The sequence below is a fragment of the Vicia villosa genome, unplaced genomic scaffold, assembly GCF_029867415.1.
Source record: "Vicia villosa cultivar HV-30 ecotype Madison, WI unplaced genomic scaffold, Vvil1.0 ctg.000253F_1_1, whole genome shotgun sequence".
In the NCBI taxonomy this organism is placed as follows: Eukaryota; Viridiplantae; Streptophyta; class Magnoliopsida; order Fabales; family Fabaceae; genus Vicia; species Vicia villosa.
In genome coordinates this window covers 829646-836241 of record NW_026705106.1, presented here as the reverse complement: position 1 = coordinate 836241, position 6596 = coordinate 829646, and positions in this window count along the sequence as shown.

The following is a 6596-nucleotide window of genomic DNA, read 5'->3' as shown; positions in this document are numbered from 1 at the left end:
GGGTTTTCAGAAACAAGCTAAGTGAGAAGGGAGAAGTGGTAAGAAACAAAGTTAGACTGGTGGCTCAGGGTTATAGTCAGCAAGAAGGTATTGACTATACAGAAACCTTTGCACCAGTGGCCAGGTTAGAATCTATTCGCTTATTAATTTCTTTTGCCACTCAACATAACATCACTCTGTATCAGATGGATTTTAAGAGTGCCTTCTTAAATGGCTATATAGATGAGGAAGTCTATGTCCACCAACCTCCTGGTTTTGAAGACTCCAAGTCTCCAGAACATGTTTTCAAACTAAATAAATCACTGTATGGGTTGAAGCAAGCTCCTAGAGCTTGGTATGAAAGACTAAGTTCTTTCCTTCTGAACAATGGTTTCACTAGAGGACAAGTGGATACGACTCTCTTCTGTAAAACATCTAAGAAGGACATTTTAATTTGTCAAATTTATGTTGATGATATTATTTGTGGAACATCTAACATTACACTTGGGAAGAAGTTTGCTAAGTCTATGCAGGCTGAATTTGAAATGAGTATGATGGGAGAACTCAAGTATTTTCTTGGGATTCAAATCAATCAAACTTCTGATGGAACATATGTTCATCAAACGAAGTATGTGAAAGAACTTATGAAGAAGTTTAATCTTTCTGAAAGCAAAGAAGCCAAAACTCCTATGCATCCAACGTGTGTCCTAGGTAATGATGAGGTAAGTAAGAAGGTAGATCAGAAGTTGTACAGAGGTATGATTGGATCTCTTCTATATTTAACTGCTTCTAGACCTGACATTTTATTCAGTGTCTGTTTGTGCGCTAGATTCCAATCAGATCCTAGAGAATCTCACTTAACTGTTGTTAAGAGAATTCTGAGGTATCTGAAAGGTACTACTAATGTTGGTTTAGTCTACAGAAGATCTAAAGAATACAACTTAGTAGGATATTGTGATGCTGACTATGCTGGAGATAGAATTGAAAGGAAGAGTACTTCTGGAAGTTTTCAATTTCTTGGAAGTCACTTGATCTCCTGGTACAGCAAGAAGCAAGCTACCATTGCCCTCTCAACAATAGAAGCAGAATATGTTGCTGCTGCTGGTTGTAGCACACAAATGCTCTGGATGAAAAGTCAGTTAGAAGATTATCAGATATATGAGAGTAACATTCCTATCTTTTGTGATAATACTTCTGCTATTTGTTTGTCTAAAAACCCTATATTACATTCCAAAGCTAAACATATTGAGATTAAACATCATTTTATAAGGGACTATGTTCAGAAGGGTGTTCTCTCCTTAAACTTTGTGGATACAGATCATTAATGGGCTGATATCTTTACAAAACCCCTTGCTGAAGATAGGTTTAAGTTCATTCTGAAAAACATCAGTATGGACTTATGCCCAGAATGAGAAGATGAGAAGTTCTGCTATATGGATTAGCTCTGAAATGATTTTGTTGTGTTATAAGAAGTTCTGATGATGGGCAATTAGAAGTTCTGATTCTGTTATTACTAACATTTCATTATCTAAGTTGACTCATAAATTCTTTTAAAGCAAAACAGCTGTCATCAGCTTTCCAGAAAATGAACATGTGTTCACTCTTTTTGGACAAGCATGCGTAGAGTTGAGGAGACGCCGCCCTAGGTAACTGTGCAAATCATTTCAATTTTTTATCTTTATCTCTCCTAACGTCATATCTCATTAAATGCAAATTGATGTCATGTTTTTCTGTAATCATTTCTTTTAAAACATATTGCATTTTTTAAAATCCACCCTTTTATATACCCATCTTCACATTCATTTCATCTTTTTACTCTCTCTCTCCATTCATTCATCTCTTTCCTTTCTCATTCATTGCATAAACCCTAGTTCGTAACCGAATCCCAGTATATCTCCATGAATCCTTCTTCAAGTTCCTCAAGCCAAGCAGAAATGTCTTCTGCTCATCTTGTTTTTCGCAAGCATGGTTATGCTCCCTTGAAGACCTGTTCCATTCCTTCATCTGAAATGGAAGTTTTATGTGAATCTTCAGTAGATTTTGAAAATCTAAGATTACATGGTTTCAACACTGATGCTAAGACAATGGCACAAGGCTGGTCAAACTACTTTGATAGATTGGTTGGATCAATTTATCCTGCATTAGTGAAATATTTCTGGGCTCATGCAACGGTTACCCCATCTGCAATAATCTCCTTCGTGTTAGGGCATGAAGTTATGATAACTGAGAAGTTGATCAGGAAGTTGTAAAATCTGGATGATGAAGAAGGAAGCACTGGTCCTCTTCCTGGCAGAGTTTGTTGGTTAACAGTTGAGAGACAAATATCTAATGTTACTGGTATTTCATCCCATCAAACTGGTTTGTTGAAGCCATTCTACCAAGTTTGGGCTGAGATTATTCTAGGATCTCTCCATCATAGACGGAGATCGTTTTCCTCAACATACATTAATCCGGATCAGAAATTTGCTCTCTTCTGCATTGGAAGAGGAATTGAAGTCAACATCTCCAATATTCTTTTTCAGAATTTGAAGACTTATATTGAAGAGTCAAGAGATGAAGAACGCAAGAAGTCTCCTAACATCACAAGAAATGACGTTCCCTTCGCCAGAATGATTTCAGACATTCTGATAGAAAGTGACTTGCTGGATTCCCTGAGAACTATTGGAACGTCCAAGTTCTTTGGTGTCATTCAAGGGCATGTTATAAATGGTTTTGATCTACAAAGGATGGAACTCATTGAGAAGGTAATTTCTGTTCCAGTAATATTTCCAGATATTCTGACCAGAAAGGTTCCGGTTGAAGTTTTCGCTTCCTTGTTCAAAGAAGAACTTAACAAGGCTGTTAAGCGTTATTTGGAAGCTTCTATAAAAGCTCAATCTTCTGTTGATCCTACATGGATTCGAGGAAGAGTTCTTCCTTCTCTGGCTGAACTGCAGCAGAAGGAACAGAAGGAGAAAGAAGCAAGGCTGAAGAGAAAAGCTTTAGAAGAAGAAGCTAAGCAAGCTAAGAAGCAGAAGATTAATTTTGATCATGTCAAAGTAAATTCCAAGGAATATCAAGAGAAGCGCATCTGGGATTCTTTCTGTGCTGAAAGAACTGGCAATTTCTCCAGGAAAATATACTCACCTCCTTCTCCTGAACCTCAAACTTCTCTCCTCATCCCAACCAGTATCCAACCTCCTCCTTATGAACCTCAAAATCCCCTTATTATCCTAGAGGTTGTCCAACCACCTCCTTCTCCTGCTATTCTTAATCCACTACCTCTAAATGTCTGTCCCCCAACATCTTCTGATATTCCATCCTCATCAAACCTCCCCACAGATACTCCATCCTCATCTACCACAAATTCTACACCTTCTCTATCCCATCCCCTACCTTCTAGAGAATCCAATCCATACTGCCTTCTTTACCCTGACTACAAATTCACCTTCAACCCTCCTGAACTTGAACCTCATATCTATCTTGAGCTGTTCAAACATGCCTTTATTTGTAGGCTGGATATCTTGAGAGACGCCTTCTTTAATGACCTTGATGATGTTTCCACTCGAAATCTTTGGAGAAGCTTTCGACAGGATTTTCAGGTTGAAGCTGTGGAAGTCCAAAGGAGACTCGTGGCTGCTGTACCTGGTGCTCCTGGATGTTTCTTGGAATATGATGGTGTATACTATTATCCCATCAAAAACAGGAGAGTTCTTGAAGAGAGGATGTATGTAGATGAGCTGGATGGCAATCCTTGCAGAGCCATTGTGGTTTGGAGACCTAAGTATCCAGTTCTGACTGGAGACTTCAAGTGGTTGTTTGACTTTCTGAGGGAGAATCCTTCTGAGAAGTCCCCCAATATGGTCATTCCAGAAGTTATTTATCCTCCTGAAGTTGAAGGTCCTACTGCTCCTAGGAATCTTGCTGCCATTCTTCAAGCCCTTGAGAATGGAGATTTTGATCTTCCTGCTCCTGAGTATGAAGAAGATGCTTCTAGGGAAGAAGCTGATGCTGAGATTCATCCTGCTGGGAATCTTCCTGCTGAGGAAAATCATGATGATGATCTCACCATGGATGCTGCTGTTGAGAATGATGTCCCTCTGAACAGAAGTTGTGAAGCTTCTTCTGGAGAACCCTCTCTTATGGTGAAGACTTTAGAGGCTATTCAAAAGAATCAAGTTGAACTAGCTTCTCGCATGGACAAGCAAGAAGATACCAACAATGAGTTTCGTTCATTTATGGAGAAGCAAGCTGAGAGCAATGCTGGGATTCAAGACCTTCTGGCAAAGATAGTTTCTCAACTAGGCCAGTCGTAGTCTGTTGTGTCTTAGTTGTCTCTTTCTTTTTGCATCTGCTTTGTGCATCTATCTTCTCATCCCTTGTATCTTCTGATTTTTTCCAATGAATGAAATCCTTTATCCTTCTCTCATATTGTTTGTTTTTTCATCTGAATCTTTTGTGTTTTTTGATGTTATGACAAAAAGGGGGAGAAAATGTGATAAATGATCTGATGTATATTATCAGTTGCTGGGAGTAAGTTTCCACATTTCTAACAGAATTTGCGAGTTCTATGTCTTTAAGTGTTTTGCAGGATTGAAGACACTCTAAAAAGCTCAACATGAGAAGCAAAGACATGGGGAAAAGCAATTCTATATAGAAACAAGCTCATGGAAATTGAAGCAAGCTGAGTGCTGTGAAGCTTCAAGATCAGAAGCAAGAAGGAAGAATGTTCTGATATTCTCGTGGAAGAATATGTTCTAACACATGAAACATTCTTAACATGCTCTGATACATTCTTTTTATGCTCTGATACATACTATATGTTCTGATACATATCTTATGTTCTGATTCATTCATGCTTTGACTTTTGTCGTTTAGTTTGTTCTACAACATTTCAGGATGTAGAGATGCTCTGATGATGCTCCAGTACATTCAACAATGTCCTGATACAATCTAGCATGCAATAATTCAAGAAGAAATTCAAAGCTCTGAAGCTGTCCTTTGGAAGCAAGAAGCAGAAGCTACGAATGTTCTGAAGATCTAAGCATATGTGATCGTCTCAACTAAAATGGAAAATACTCAGGGAAGTCCTTTATTTATAAATTTCTTCCAGTATTTATTTCAGGGGGAGATTGTTAATCTCAGGGGGAGACATATTCACACACTATGTTTATATGCTTACGCTATAACTGTGTAATTGTCTTTAGCCGTCTGATATTCTGATTGCAAATTCATATCATTTATATATGTTTTTGTCATCATCAAAAAGGGGGAGATTGTTAGAACAAGATTTGTTCTGATCAATATTCTTAATTTTGATGAAAACAATGTATATGAATTTTGTATGAGATAATGTGGTACTCTAATACTATGCAATTTCCATTTCAGGAATCACATAAAGAGTATGCACAAAATCAGCGCAAGAAGCACTGACTCAGAAGGTTCAGCATGCAACATCAGAACATGCTCTGGCAAGACATCAGAAGATGGTCAAGCAAAATCAGAACATGGTCTATGGAAGCATCAGAAGAACTTGAGATCAGAAGCAGAAGCACTGAAGTTCTCATGGTATCACGCTAAGAAGCACTTCAAGGTCAGAAGACAAGAAGATGCTCTGCACCAAGCTGCTTGACTCTGATGATATTCAAACGTTGTTTACACAAACATCAGATCAGAAGCAAGTACAGGATGGCAGGCTACGCTGACTGACAAAAGGAACGTTAGAAGCTATTAAAGGCAACGTCAGTAGACACAGCTAAAGCAAGGCTCGAGGTAGTTGACAAAAGAGTAAAACATTAAATGCAATGTTGTATGGATCACGCAACGCATTAAATGCTCCCAACGGTCATCTTCTTAAATGCCTATAAATAGAAGTTCTGATGTGTCGTACCCCAATTTTTGACCCTAAAATCATACATCAATTGCATATTAATCACTAATCAAGAGCACCATTGTGAGGCTTTGTCTTTGATACTGTGATTGTCTATGAGGGGAATCATCAAGCACTTTTAGCTTTTTATTTGTTTAATACTAACCAAAATCCAAAAATATGTGTTTTGTCTCTTTTGTTTACATTTTGCAGGTAAAAGATCGGGCAAAAATCAAAACAGTGCAAGAAGAAAATTTTTTGAAAAAATTGAAGGTGGAAATCGATTTACCCCTGTGGGAAATCGATTTCCTGTGCGCAAAATTCAAAAAAATATAAGGAGGGAAGCTTGACATCTTTTTGGCACCTTTTTTATTTGATCATTTTACCAATTTTCCACCTCACCAAAATTAATCCCTTCATTAAACCCACTTAAGCCTCATTTTACCATTTTTTACCATTTAAATGTCATTTAATTACCAATTAAACACAAATTAATTACCAAACACAAAATTACCAAATTGCCACCACTCTTGCTCTCATCCTATAAATAGAGGTCTCTACTCTCTCATTTCTCAAGCTTGGAAAGCCAACAAACCCCTTGCAATTTCTCTTCTCATCCCTACCAAATTCACCAAAGCTCTCTTTTCTTTCATAAAGTTTGTGAGTCACATCTTGAACCTCACAAATTTTGAGCTAAACCAGCATCCATTTCACTCTTTTTTCTTCAATTGTTGAGAGATCAAGATTTGTGTTGGTGATTCTTGAAGTA